The 14,000-nt window shown below is 31.3% G+C and overlaps 1 long non-coding RNA gene across 1 annotated transcript; it reads right to left on the bottom strand.

Moving 5' to 3' along the window:
- Positions 1–6,142: 6,142 nt before the first annotated feature.
- Positions 6,143–10,634, bottom strand: LOC127069653 (uncharacterized). Its single transcript, XR_007783652.1, has 6 exons — positions 10,596–10,634; positions 10,128–10,283; positions 9,195–9,314; positions 8,615–9,053; positions 8,348–8,517; positions 6,143–8,250 (listed from the first exon to the last, which is right to left on the bottom strand). It is a non-coding gene; the product is annotated as an uncharacterized LOC127069653 (long non-coding RNA).
- Between the last annotated feature and the right edge of the window lie 3,366 nt (positions 10,635–14,000).

Raw genomic sequence — 14,000 nt, 5'->3', positions numbered from 1 at the left:
TTTTTTTTAATTTTTTTCCTATCTTTTTAGAAGTAATCATACATGACCTTATGACGATTACTAGTGTCGATATTTCGAAATATTTTCATATGAATACAATTGGATATTCTATATGAATGCCAACATTTAGCATGAAAGAGACACGTTTTTATCGATAACAATTAAATTTGTATTTTCACGAGGATATGTACGAACATTGGGTCAAATTAATCGTTATTTATTTTACGACAATGATACGTAAAAGTGTTATTGTTTATTTACGAATTATCGATAGGACACGTATCATGCTTTATTGCCAACGAAGCGCCATAAACGGACAAAGTTTAGTTTAAATAGATTTTTTTTCTGAATTCTAGTGTAATTTTTACGTAAAGTAAAATCTCTGTTATCCGGACATTACAATTTTTCTGATTTTAAATATGTTAACAAAATTAAAAAAAAAAAAAAGAAATTCATATAATAAAATATTCGATTAACAATACTTTTATCGTACTCTCGAAAGATGCGATTATACTTCGCGCAGCTTAAGTTGGCAAAACGTGGCTCGAATGCATACATACGAGATGAAATCATTAATTATTGCTCTGATCGAAATAATTTCTTATTCACTTATTTTAATGATAAAACCTTGTCACATAATATGTGAAATAATTATTTAATTACTTATCACGAAATAAATATATTTTTTTACGATGGACCAATGGAACATTAATACAAAAGGCAATAATTAAAAATCCGTCTTGTATGTACTATATATAGACATTGACTATCGTGAAAATAATCGGCTCGTATCGTAGCAACAACGGGACGAGCGTTTCGACGTATCAACGTAGCGACGATGAAAACAAATGTTGAAACATTAATGATTATTCCTCGTTCGTTCGCGATGCATCATCGAAACGTTATTTAATTTAATTTATATAAGCGTGATGCGCGAGCGTTACAAATAAATAATTTATTTCCGCCGACGAGTCAGGTAACGTGAGAAAGTCGAACAGTCGCCATTCTGTAAATATTCAACGCCATCCATCGATCGTTCGGCTTTGCTCGACTCGTTGTATTATAGTTTTTTTTTTATTTCTTTTCTCTTATTTTTTATTTGTATCATTTTCTCTCTCTATCTCTCTCTCTCTCTATCTCTCTGTTTCTTTCTCTCTCTCTCTCTCTCTCTCTCTCTCTCTGTTTTTACGTTATTCGTTCTTTGCGAGAGATCTCGTTCTTTTTATATTCAGAATATGAGTTATTAAAGACGATAGACGTATAAAAAAAAAAAAAAGAAAAAAAGAAAAAGGAAACAAAATTATTCCGTAGCATGTTTATTTTCTTCCTGCTTTTTCTTTTCCTCATTCACTTATATCTCCTTTGTTTTTCTACTCTTCCAATCTCCTCGACTCTACAACTCTCGTCTCACCCTTTCTTTCATTCGGAAAGCTTTGCGTGGGTGACGAGCTTTATTTGCACAGCGATAAACGATTCCAACAGCAGTAGAGACGGCGCTGCAGTAGGGTACTCATGCAAAACCACCTACATATAATATATATATATATATATATATATATATATATATATATATACACACACCTATGTGAATGAGAAGCTTATGTACGGAGTGGTATAGATGAAAGAGAAAAAAATAAATGAATTTACTGAGGTCGTAGATTTAATAAGGAACTGTACGTTGTTATACCAAATATTGATCTTATATTTCGTTTATCTTTTTTACCTTACAAAAAATAAATAATGTATGAAAAAAAAAATAAATGTATGATCGTAATATAAAATAAATATTATATTTAAATAAAATCTATCGCGGAAATAATTATTTATATGTAATTTAATATATTATAAAACGAGATGTACATTATGAGTTTCGATATTTTTAATTTTGCAAATAAATGTTGCATTTTCTTTCTCAATATTTTTCATAATAATAAGAAAGCGTACTGCTTATCGATCTGTCGAGTACTGGCACCAAATTGTATGCGTAACTAAATGAGATATTAACGAGAAAATATGGACGTTGTTGTTTTGAACTTTTATCTATTTTTAAATTTAATAAAACGATTCTCATATGATTATATTTAAACTAAAAACAATTTTCTTTTTACAATCGTACCGTGAGATGTTTCGCTCAATGACAAAATGTAAATTTGTATACCGTGAAATTCATTTATAAAAAAAAAAAAACAAAAAATAAACTTTCGCAACTCGAAGAGCCAACGATGTTACTCATGAATATTGATTATAAAGTTAACGCGTCGGATTGCATCTCGTTCAGGTTTCCTTCCTATCTTCTTCGTTTATAATATTCGTTCATTCATTGAGAAAAAGCGAAATTTGTTGGAGAAAGACTTAAGAATATATTTGTAGTTGAACCAATGAAAAAAATTGATAAGATTTAATTTCGTCTTGAACAACCAAAACTGATAATTATTTTGGAAAAATTTTTTATCAATTACTGCTTTAATTTATTTAAAATTAATTATTTACAAGTTCATTTTTGTTTTTATTTAATTTAGACGTAATTATATATGCGAATAAATAATTTTAATTAAAAATTTGATAGGATTCGCAAGAAAAGATTATAGCTACATCCATTGTTAAAATAATTCATTACTTTTTCAAATATATTATACGCGAGTATGGATCTCGTTATTATTATGGAAACTTTTTTATTTTTAAAAGTATTTAGGTCAACTTTCTATACGGGTAAAAGTACGACATATTAAAATGATAGTCTTTTTCGTATCAAAGTGGATTGCATTTACCTGCTCCTTTGCTTTTTTACGAAGTAATAATTTATGTTTGACTAAATAAACAACCATCGAGCAATCAACTATATATTCTCCATTTTTGGAATAGCGATATTAAAACAAATTTATTGAATTACTTTGCAAGAATAAAATTCTTAATAGAAATAAGAAAAAGGATAATAGTCGGATCGAGGACGCATATAAATACGGGTTGAGAAAATAATTATCTACTGCCCGTATATATTAATACTTTTCCATGATTATACTTCTATACTTTTTGTCAATATTGATGCTAATAAGCTATATCATGTTCGACCATTTAAGAAATTGGCAGAAAATGAAAATTCGAAATTTTATAAGAAGTTATAGGAATTAGCAAATTTATTTTATTTCAAATTCGATATTAAGATTTCCGATGCGTTTCTCCAAGAAAATGTAATATTATAATAATATACTCATTATAAATACAATATATAAAAATTAAATAATCTTTTTTTAAACGCATCGAAATGTACAGCCATTAGCTCGGTAGTATTTACGTTACATCATTCGATATATCGAAAATAATACCAGATTATCCGGATCTCACCGCGTGGAGGTTGCTGTACATGGAGATCCACGGGCTAATCATCATGTCAATTAATCGCGTTTAATGAATCTGTTTTCAACTTGGTCGATAGTTGATCTAAGATTCATCAACCACGATTTTTCCCTATCCTACCCGGGAAGAAGAATGGATTTTATTATAAGAACATTATAAGAATATAATAAAAGAACAATTATAAAAGAACAAATAATAAAAGTAAAAATATTTTATATTTTTTTTTCAATATATTTTATACATCCCGGCAATGCATAAAATATATTTTATAACGACTAAGTTAATATTACCATTTGCACAATTCAACAAAAAATTATTAAATTCACTAAGTAAAAATTTAAAGCAAGAAAAAACGAAAGATAAGAAAGTATTAGTTAATGAATATTTGCTTAATTCGTCAATGAGTGTTACTTTATGTAAAGAGCTTTTTACAATAAAACAAAACTCATTTATTAATCAAGCAAAATATTTCAAAGTATCCATCCTTCTTCAATTAACTTAATTATTACGCCGTACAAGACAGTCAACCGTACTGTCATACCCTTAAAATCAATAACCCTAATAGTAACAATAAAACTTATAAAATAAATATTAAAAAGCTACCAGCATCAAGCACAAAAGCTGCATAAGCATTCAAAACCCAAACATGCCTTATCTACTAAAGCGATATGAAATAAAGAAGTTTTTTAAGCTTAATCTACTGAAATACTTTACCACATAATTACATTACACAACTACTTATAATCATAAATATTTTCTAATAACTAAAGATCAATATGATCATTTAGTGTATTAATTTTATGTATCTCCTTCAATGTTAATTTTTTTTATTTGGATAAGATAAATATGTTTGATGAGAAAACCTGAAAAATGAAAATTGCTTATTTGAAGAACGCATTAAAAATACGAGGAATAAAATTTACGTCCATGTATAAGGAAATGCAATTTTATTGCATATCGTTTATCTATGTATGTGAAAAATAAGAAACGAACCAAAGTTTTCTTTCAATTAGCGAGGAAAACCTATGACAGTGTAACGAATCATTACGAACGAATGATTATGAACGAAAAATCATGAAAGATCATGAAATTGTAGACATATATTTTATATATATATTTAATTAATTAATTTAAAGAAATGCTCCACCATCCATTTATTTCAAGACGGAAGTATACCACTTTTAGGAATATGAATTCAATAACTCTTTGCATTCCGTTGTCACCGATAATGCGACATTTGAGATACGAACTTCAAATCCATTGTCGCTGCTACGGCGACACGATTGTTTTGCTACCATGATCGTTTCAGTATAAACTGATGCGTATGTTTACATTAACGCATTCATAAACAGCGTTCACAACAAGTGTTTTTTACTACGCAAGAACTTACAACGTTTAGTTTCAGAACTAAGTTAGTTGTAAGTTCTTATATTATATAGTAAAGATGCAAGGCGAATTACGAATAATTATGATAATTACTATTTTTTATCCGAGACCAGACTTGATAAAAAGCTGGATATAATATGAGAGGAAAAGAAACGAGAATGTGTTGTATACCCTAAAGGACAGGAGAAAAAAAAATATTTTCGAGACCAGACTTAATAAAAAGCTGCATATAATGCGAAAGGAAAAGAAACGAGATTGCGTTGTATGCCCTAAAGAATAGGAGAAAAAAAATATTTTCGGTGCAATTTCAATAGCATATAATCTATTATCCATCTTTACAATTTTTGATTCACCTTCAGGGATGCAAATAAATACGTAAAAAATATAGCAGCCATTTCAGGCGCTCAAAACCGCGAAAATGATGTTAGTGAGTCCCACGATGCCCTGAAACAAAAATAAAATATATAGATCATGTAATATTATAAAACATACACTAGATGCATTTCTCAACCGAAATCCCTATCTATTCTTACAAATCCTGATAAAACGCGTAACTCTATGTTTAAATAATTACAAAAATTTTCGAAATATACTAATAAGAATAAAAAATATGTGAATCACTTTAATGTGATAAAAATCACAAGTAAAATTTAATTTAAAGTTAGTTGTCAAGAAAAAAAAAAGAAAAGAGTAATTAATATAATATTAAATATTAAAATTCAATACGTGAATTTAATTATTTCCTATTCAACCTTATGCATCTAGTGGATGATATGGCACGAACTTTACGTACCAAAAAGATGGAATGGTCCATCATCTGCACCTAGAATAATAACTATTGACGAGCAAATGACAACGTGGTAAAAGAAATTATGATAAGACTAAGAATCATTTTCAAAGGATGACGTGATCCTTTGAAAATGACTCCTCGTCGATAGTTGCCCTCTTGAGCCACAAAATTTGTGGGGGCCTCTTCGGCAAATAGCCTCTTCTTTGCTTCGTGCCCTAACTACTGCTGTGGGGCATTCCCTAATTGCAATGCACGAAATTATAAAAAAAAGAAAAAAATATATATATATATCGAACTATCCTAGCCTGTGGACGATCAATGGACCAAAAGAATCCAAAAATCGTGCACATTTACACAGGCACATTTACTCGAATACCCCAGCAGAATTAATCTAATTAATGAACCTATATTATTAACACTTCGCAAGAATTAAAAAATATCGAGCAGAATTAAAAAATCTAAGGATACATTTTATGGTCTTAATCTTTTATCTGACCATTTTGATCTTTAATATCTACTATTTTTATTTTAATATACTTATGCAACAAATTATATATTCTAAAAATCACGAAAATGCGAAGCGTTAATATACTTAATACTAAGTATCCGACATGTTAAAAAGTCTTTGCTAATTAGATAGAAAAAAATTTCTAAACAAATGCACAAAGATTTTTAAACTGTTGGATACTGATATATGTATATTGAAATACAAAGTGTCAGCAAATATGGAAAAAAAAGAAAAAAGAAAAAGAAAAAAAAAATAGAACATGAAAAATTTTTTTAAAAATTGCTGAAACTTTGCAAATATCCGGAGACGTCATTTTTCATTCCTGACTGGAAATTATACCCTGCGTCTCATCCGGTCCTACCTGCTTAAAATTAAATATACATTCACACAGAAAGATATGCTACCTGCCTGCCTATAACCTATATTTAAAAAATAGCAAAACATTCATTCCAACACATACACTCCACGGTTCTCTCACATACCGCCAGGGCGCAAAAAAGCCTACACTAGAGAGTATGCCCCGGGGCATCTCCGACACCCTAGCTCAACCGCGTATATCAACTAATTAGGGTTACGTACCAATTGCTGTAATCGACTGTCAAGGCTAATGATTATTGCGTAAATAACTAAAGCAAAAGATACTAGTACATACTAGTATATATACATACTAGTCATGTACGAGTATTTCAAAGTTTTCAGACAAAATGTCTGCTATTATATACTACGTATACAAAACGATATTAATAATAATATATTAATAAAATTAAATAGTAATAATTAAATTAAATTAAATATGCAAGATATTTATTTAAAAGTTATCGCGAACCAACATACGATTCACCACCTAACACGCACACACAGGTGAAATCGTACATTGGGCACAATCACTAACACTATGACAGCCGCCGAATGGGGAAAAACTTAAAACTAAACCCATATTAACTGTTTCTCACCTATACGAGTAACACCTGGGTACACGCATAGATGAAAACGCAGAAAAATGGGGGGGAGAAACGGGAATTAGTATATTAGAAGCTGAAAATCCTGATCTAAAAATTGATTAACTTATTATCTAGGGCCTACGGTCTATGACTCTATAAGTCTCTTTGTTTTTTTAGCAATTACTCTACTCGACTTTATTTTTCCTTTCAAAAACAATGACTCTACTGAGACTTTCTATTCATCAAGAGAATTAATGGAATATTTATGAAATTTATATGTAATAATAATTAAAAAATCCTCGGACGATTCTTCCCAACAAGCGATTATTCTAATCAATGAACAAGATCATAATCTATCGCTTATTTTTCAGAATCTATCCGTCGCGATTGTCTTCTTGCATATTTTTTAATAAATTCATAACGATATATCTAAGTAGATCGCGATTGAATAAACTATGTACGAAGCAATGCATGTAAATCATGTCACATGCTTTTTTTTTCAAAGAAATCGGACAAATGAATGTCCGATTTCGTGACTAATATCGCGAACAAATACGTACGAGAAAAGTGCTAATTAATTGCACTTGTAATTAAATTACTCGAATGATGCAAGAAGATCCTATCCTGAACTAATAAAAAGAAATATGTACAATGGAAAATATATACCACTCGCGAGTAAATCCAAAGAAGGAGTTACTCACGGTCATGCTCGTCAATAATTGAATGAAATAATTACAACCAATTACTCGTGTCGATTCGGACCTTTTGTCCTCGACATGATTGAGTAATCGGAGGGACTTAAAAATTAACTTACTACTTAAGAAGTTCTACGATGGCTCCAAAACACTGGACCGCGATTTAGGTCGAAATTGAGGGTGGAAGATTCGTAGTTGGTTGAAAATGAGGTAGGTCGACATCGAAGTTGGTCGAGATCCTCTTCAGTGATGCACTGACTCTAATTCGCGATAGTTATTTATTAACGGACGATCACTGAATTTACTTCGCGAAAATCTACTATATGTTATAAATACAGTCTGTGCGACTGTAAACAAATACAAAATACTTTGCGAACAAACACTGACTCTATTAATGACTGCCTTGCACGCAGTCGATTCAAATATATTTTTTCTAAAAATTACTTTATAAATCGCGACACGCGGTAAAATTTTTATCAACGAACAAACACTGACTCGACTTACGCGATTCTTCTTTTATTTGATCGATACAACACTCGATTTATTCATTGCCACGCGCACGAATGCAATGATTGTCTGAAAAATAAAAGAGAAACGAAATTATTAGTAAAAATGTTATAATTATAAAATGATCGATAACATCGAGGAAATATTTAAAAAGAAATTTACTCACCAAAGTCTTCATTTCTCCTTGCACGATGAGCATCCTGCCTCTGGATCATGCGTCAACATAAACACTGACTCTACTTCGCGAATTTATTTGATGACTCTAATCTTATTTTAATTAATAAAAATATTACGAGCAAAGATTGACTCTAATTCGCGCACTACTGCAACGATGATCTGTAAAATAAAGGAAATACAAAATTATTAGTATCATTGTTATAATAACAAATTGTTAGAATTATTGAAGAAATTTATAAAAAAGAAATTTACTTACTGAAGCGTTTGATGGCCCTTGCCCGACGAGCATCCTGCCCCAGGATCGTGAAGAACGCACTAATACGAGCATGACTCTAATTCGCGAATTTTAGATTTTACAAATTTAATTATATTTAAAATATATATAACGAGCAAACACTGACTCTAAGACCGCTTTGCACACGGTCACAAAAACATTTCTTCAAGCTGCCAGATGTATTACTGAAAAATAGCTTATTAAAACATACAATAAATACCATATAATACCTGTAAATCATCCCTGAAGGCTCAATATTTAAGAATTGAAAAATACATTAATTGAATTGAAGGTATAAAAAAATAAATTACTATTGAATTGCACCGAAATCTCCAACAATTAAGATTTCAAATCTCCATTAAGAGATTGTTGTATGTGGAGATCCAATTACGAAGTAGCGAACAAAACCGTCTCGAGTTTCCTGAAAAAAAATTATTACAATTTTTTAATGGAAGTATTTTACATGCTACATAATAATGATTCATTTATAATAATGATATTAGTTTATCATTATACATATGCTCAAATATTTTTAATTAGAGTAGAATATAATATTACTTACTCTCTGATAAAACCGTGTATTACTTGCGAGAAGGTTCGTAACAGAATGACCGTACTTCTACGACTGCTACAAAGCGAACGTTCGGTCGTATATTGTTGTTGCCTCGGTAGAAGGGATTCCCTGGAATTACGTATCCAAAAACTAACAATAGAGTACGTCGGCTTTAACTACCTTTATGTATATGTAAGAATGTATACAAAGTTCGAACAGCCCGAATTTATTTGGTGTTACACGTACGAAGAGGAGCGAAAGAAAACTGCGATATCCTACGGTATTTCGTTTCTTTTAATTCTTAGAATATGACGTATGTATCTACATAAGGAATCTTCTTATTAATATATATATATATGGTATATATTTCATATATATAGCATATATATGTATGATATGCGATATTATATATATATATGATACGCAATATATATGTATATACAATAGTATTATGCGATATGTGGAATATATAATGTGAATACTGTATTATAAGAACGCTTTATAAAATGTATGACATGTTAAGTATGGATATGTAACATAAATATACATATATATGCATGTATATGTGTGACGGTATAGGTTAGTAAGTATGGCTACGTATATGTGTGTATACGTATATACGTAGTATACCTATATATGTATAGATATGTACGAAAATGAAATATGACACGAAATACGATCGCTTATGATTAATAAACGATAAATAATCGCACTGATCACTATTAAAACACACGAGAAGTAAAAATATCGTAGAAATAAGACCGAAAATTAGGAAAAAGCGTATCTACGAAGGAACGCCGAGGCGACGATTTTATTTTCACGGATATTTCTTAAACGCGACAATGCCCCGACTCACGAATACTCACGCGTGGAACACGCGTGTTCGGCTATCGATTGATATATGAGAAGATGATGTATGTTCGAAAAAAATATACTAATTACCTGTAATTACGAGGACGATGAAATTCTCCTGCAGTCTGGCACGCACGAATCCAAAATGGCGTTAATGCGTTGGTAGGATAATCGCATCTTCCACATCGCGCATGCGCATAGCCTCACGAGTTTCATGGCCGTCATAAAAATTCGTGATTTTTCGATCTATTATCGGAAAATATCAAAATGTTAAAAATTCGTCTCGGAGCTTAAAAAACTATCGAATCGGGTAGTTTTTCACCCTAAATGAGAAAATCAATTGCTCAAGATAGCCTATCTATTAAAATAAGATCGAAAACGAGAGTTAAATATGAAGACGAAATGTACGTAGTACGAAGCTTCATTTTTTTAATCGCGAATATTTTTTAAACGCGATAATGCTTCGACTTGCGAACATTCACGCGTGAAACACGCGTGTTTGACTATCGATTGATATATTGGAAGATATTAGACGTTCGAAAAAAATATGTTAATTACCTGTAATTAAGAGGACGATGTTTACCCCGTGCTATCTTGACAGCGTTCACGAAACGACAACAGCGCCAATTCGAATCGTCGAACAGGAACTTTTGATTGGTAGTTCGTATTTCAATTCGTATTTATAAAGCGCCAATTTCAATATAAACGATTGAATAATCAAAAAGATTGTTTAAATTTATTCTATTTTATCTTGAAAACTTGTTCGAGCCGAGTTTGTATTAATAAAATAATTGATAAGTAACAACTTGATAAGTAATATAATAATATCTTAATAAGTAATACGCGAGTATTACGAGTAAAACTATATAAGAGTTTAACAAGATATTTCAAGTCGGAAGTAGTCAGAAATCTTCGGGCGATCCTTAGAAACAAAAGAGAATGTGCGAAAGTGGAATTCCGCGCGTAAAAGATAAAATTCAAATTACCTTTGTCCGAAGCGTGAGAAATTTTAAGATTATAATCGATTAAGATTATTACAATCCAATTAACCATAATTACAATAGGCCAATAAATTATTTTTCTATGCAAAACTACACTTGAGAATATAATTACAGTATTTACAATATATAAACCTTACATTTAAGTGAAACTATTAGAAAACGATATGTTTCGCGATAGAAATAGTTTTCATTTCACATTATTATTTTTTACTTAACGATATTAAAAATATATAATCAACGTATTAGTTAATAATCTCGGTTAATTAATATTTTCTCGACTTTCGTGACTCATTCCATACCTTTTATATATTTCTTTTTCAACGAAAGAATCAAGAATAGAAAGACGATCAGAAAAGAAACGTAAGATTTTCTTTTTCCCACGTAGATTAGACAAATGTTATGGGGTTTGAAATAATGTTTTCTGTTTCCATGATTATCACGTGGAAAAATCGTTGAAAATGTCACAACCGTGACAGACCATGGATGGATGTTACTGGACCGGGTCAAGTGGCTTTGGAGAAAGCCAGCTACCTCCGCCTTTTCCTTATGGAGTCACGAAACTGTTCGCAGTAGCCGTAGTAAACTATTGCTGGCCTTTGTCGTCAGTGTCATGGCCAATTGAAATCGTCGATGCGAAAAGAAGAGGAAACGTCGATTTGTCGAAAATATTTACATGCTTAAACGATCCGAAAAATTCGATTTAACAATCAAAATATCCACAAAAAATGTATTGAGAATGTCAGGGTCGTTGATATTTCGTCATCGTTCCATATACAACGACACAATCACGTGTTAGCTCTGGAGGTGACAGGATCGATTAAGGGATTTTATACGCATGACTGCTAGAGCTAGGGTTGCGAACTAAACTTAATAATCGCATGATGACGCGAATACACGTTTCCGTACTCCTAAATGAATGATCAAAGGGTCGAACGAGTTTCTTAATTTTTTTCATATTTTTAAACTTACCAATTATTTTTAAATTAAATTAGAAAATTTTTTTTAGCTCGGTTTCTCATACACGAGCCTTCTTTCTAAATTAGACATGCCATTTTTATAAACGTTAATAGAACTTAATGATATTTCTACGATGAAAAAAATGAAAAAAAAGATATTTCAAATTTCACTATGCAGACGATATTTATCGCAAATTTGAGATCTGTCGATGAAAAGAATGAAAAATGAAAAGAATATAATAAGCTTATGGGACTCTCTCGAATGGCTCGTGCAACGGTAAAGAAAAATGACGGGCGTGACTCGAAGGAGCTATGGATAATTCTGACCCAGTTTGCAATTGATATCCTGGGTCATGACCATGGTCGATTGTTGTCTCTTTAGTCGTCTCTTCGTGCGTTTCTTCTTATGAGGTCACGACCCAAATGCATCGAATGTTTCCCTAGGATTAGGCGATTTAACGATCATCCAACGATTTATAGCTACGTCATGTGACATTTATCCCTATTAGGTATTCCTCTCCGAAGACTTCTGAACGTGTTTCTCGTCTGGGTCACCGACATAGGAATCTAAAGATCGATGTTACGCGAACTGCATTCGAGCTTGCGATAGAAAACAAACGTGTTCTTTGCGATTAGAAGTAAAATATTGTTATACGAATAGAAATTATTTGTCGCGATTAAAAAAATATTATAGGAATTCTAGAAAAAATTTGTTTCTTAAATCAACAAAATAAATTCGATTTATTCGTATCACTTTCTCAAATAGGTAATAAACAGATATTTAATCGATCAGACTTTTATTGTTTCCAGGTCATTAATAACAGTTCATTTACGAGGATAGATTCAGTAAGTTCTGACCGCGATACCTGAACTGAAATTTAAAGTAAAAAAGTAAATTTTCGCCCGGTCAAAGGAGAACGAAATGTAAACAGTTGGATTAACATCGGCTATGACATCATTACGTACGTACGAATTTAGAAAGTTCCGTCGTCATGCTTCGTACTCTTGTCACGACGTAAGGATCGCGGAATCTATAAAAGAAAGCAATATATCCACTTGCCGAAGCGGCGAACGTATAAAAATTTGTTCGAGCCGGCACAGGTTCTGTCCCACTTACAAGGAGTCACGATCAAGGTCAGCGGCACTTGTACTTGCCAGGCACCGACCACGAGGAGTCGCCTTCTCCTGATCTGCGTGTTTATGATCACGAGGAAAGAAGAACTTATCTCGATTTGTGGGAGCGAAAGTAATAATGATAATAATCGTTATCAGAAATATTCGATTAATACCATCATCATCATAGTTTGTTAATTAATTTTATAACTAATTTTCAATGTACTTATACATATCTCTCTGAATATTATCCAATGTAAATAGACTGACGTAGAAGCAATCAAAGATGTCATTTGATAATATTTCGATTATTAATTTCATACCTTACTATCTGGAGATAGTTTATTATCTATCGAAGTTGCAGCGAGAGTCTCTTTATCGAACTAATTGCATGTACCTGTGTAAATAGTATCTCGTTGAGTCTACACATAACGATAAATCATTCTATCGAGAAACTGGGAAATTGCTGATAACACGAAGATCCACAGTCTGAGTTTTAGCAATCTCCTATTCGGAACGTCGTTCATGCGATTCAATCGCATTGGAACTTCTCGCTAGTAGGTCAGTTTCTCTGGTCTTTAAATTTCGAGATCGTTTCGAGATTTATTTCAAGATTGACATTTTTATTCACTTTCATTGGGATAATCTCATAACAACATTTTTGGAATTCTCGATAAAATTGAAATTTGAAAAAGGATGTCGATCGTACGTAATCTCCCCTACTTTGTATACTTCCTTGAAACATATATTTCCAGGAAAATATACTGCATTAAATTTATAACATATTTTATAAGAGATTAGCCAGGAGATAGGAATTATACCAAGAAATTACTATTCTAACTTCATACGTGCTCGCAATCTTAACAAAATTCTCTGAAAAATACCTTTATAAA

This window comes from Vespula vulgaris, chromosome 16, assembly GCF_905475345.1.
Source record: "Vespula vulgaris chromosome 16, iyVesVulg1.1, whole genome shotgun sequence".
Classification (NCBI taxonomy): domain Eukaryota; kingdom Metazoa; phylum Arthropoda; class Insecta; order Hymenoptera; family Vespidae; genus Vespula; species Vespula vulgaris.
This window is presented reverse-complemented; position numbering and strand designations above follow the sequence as displayed.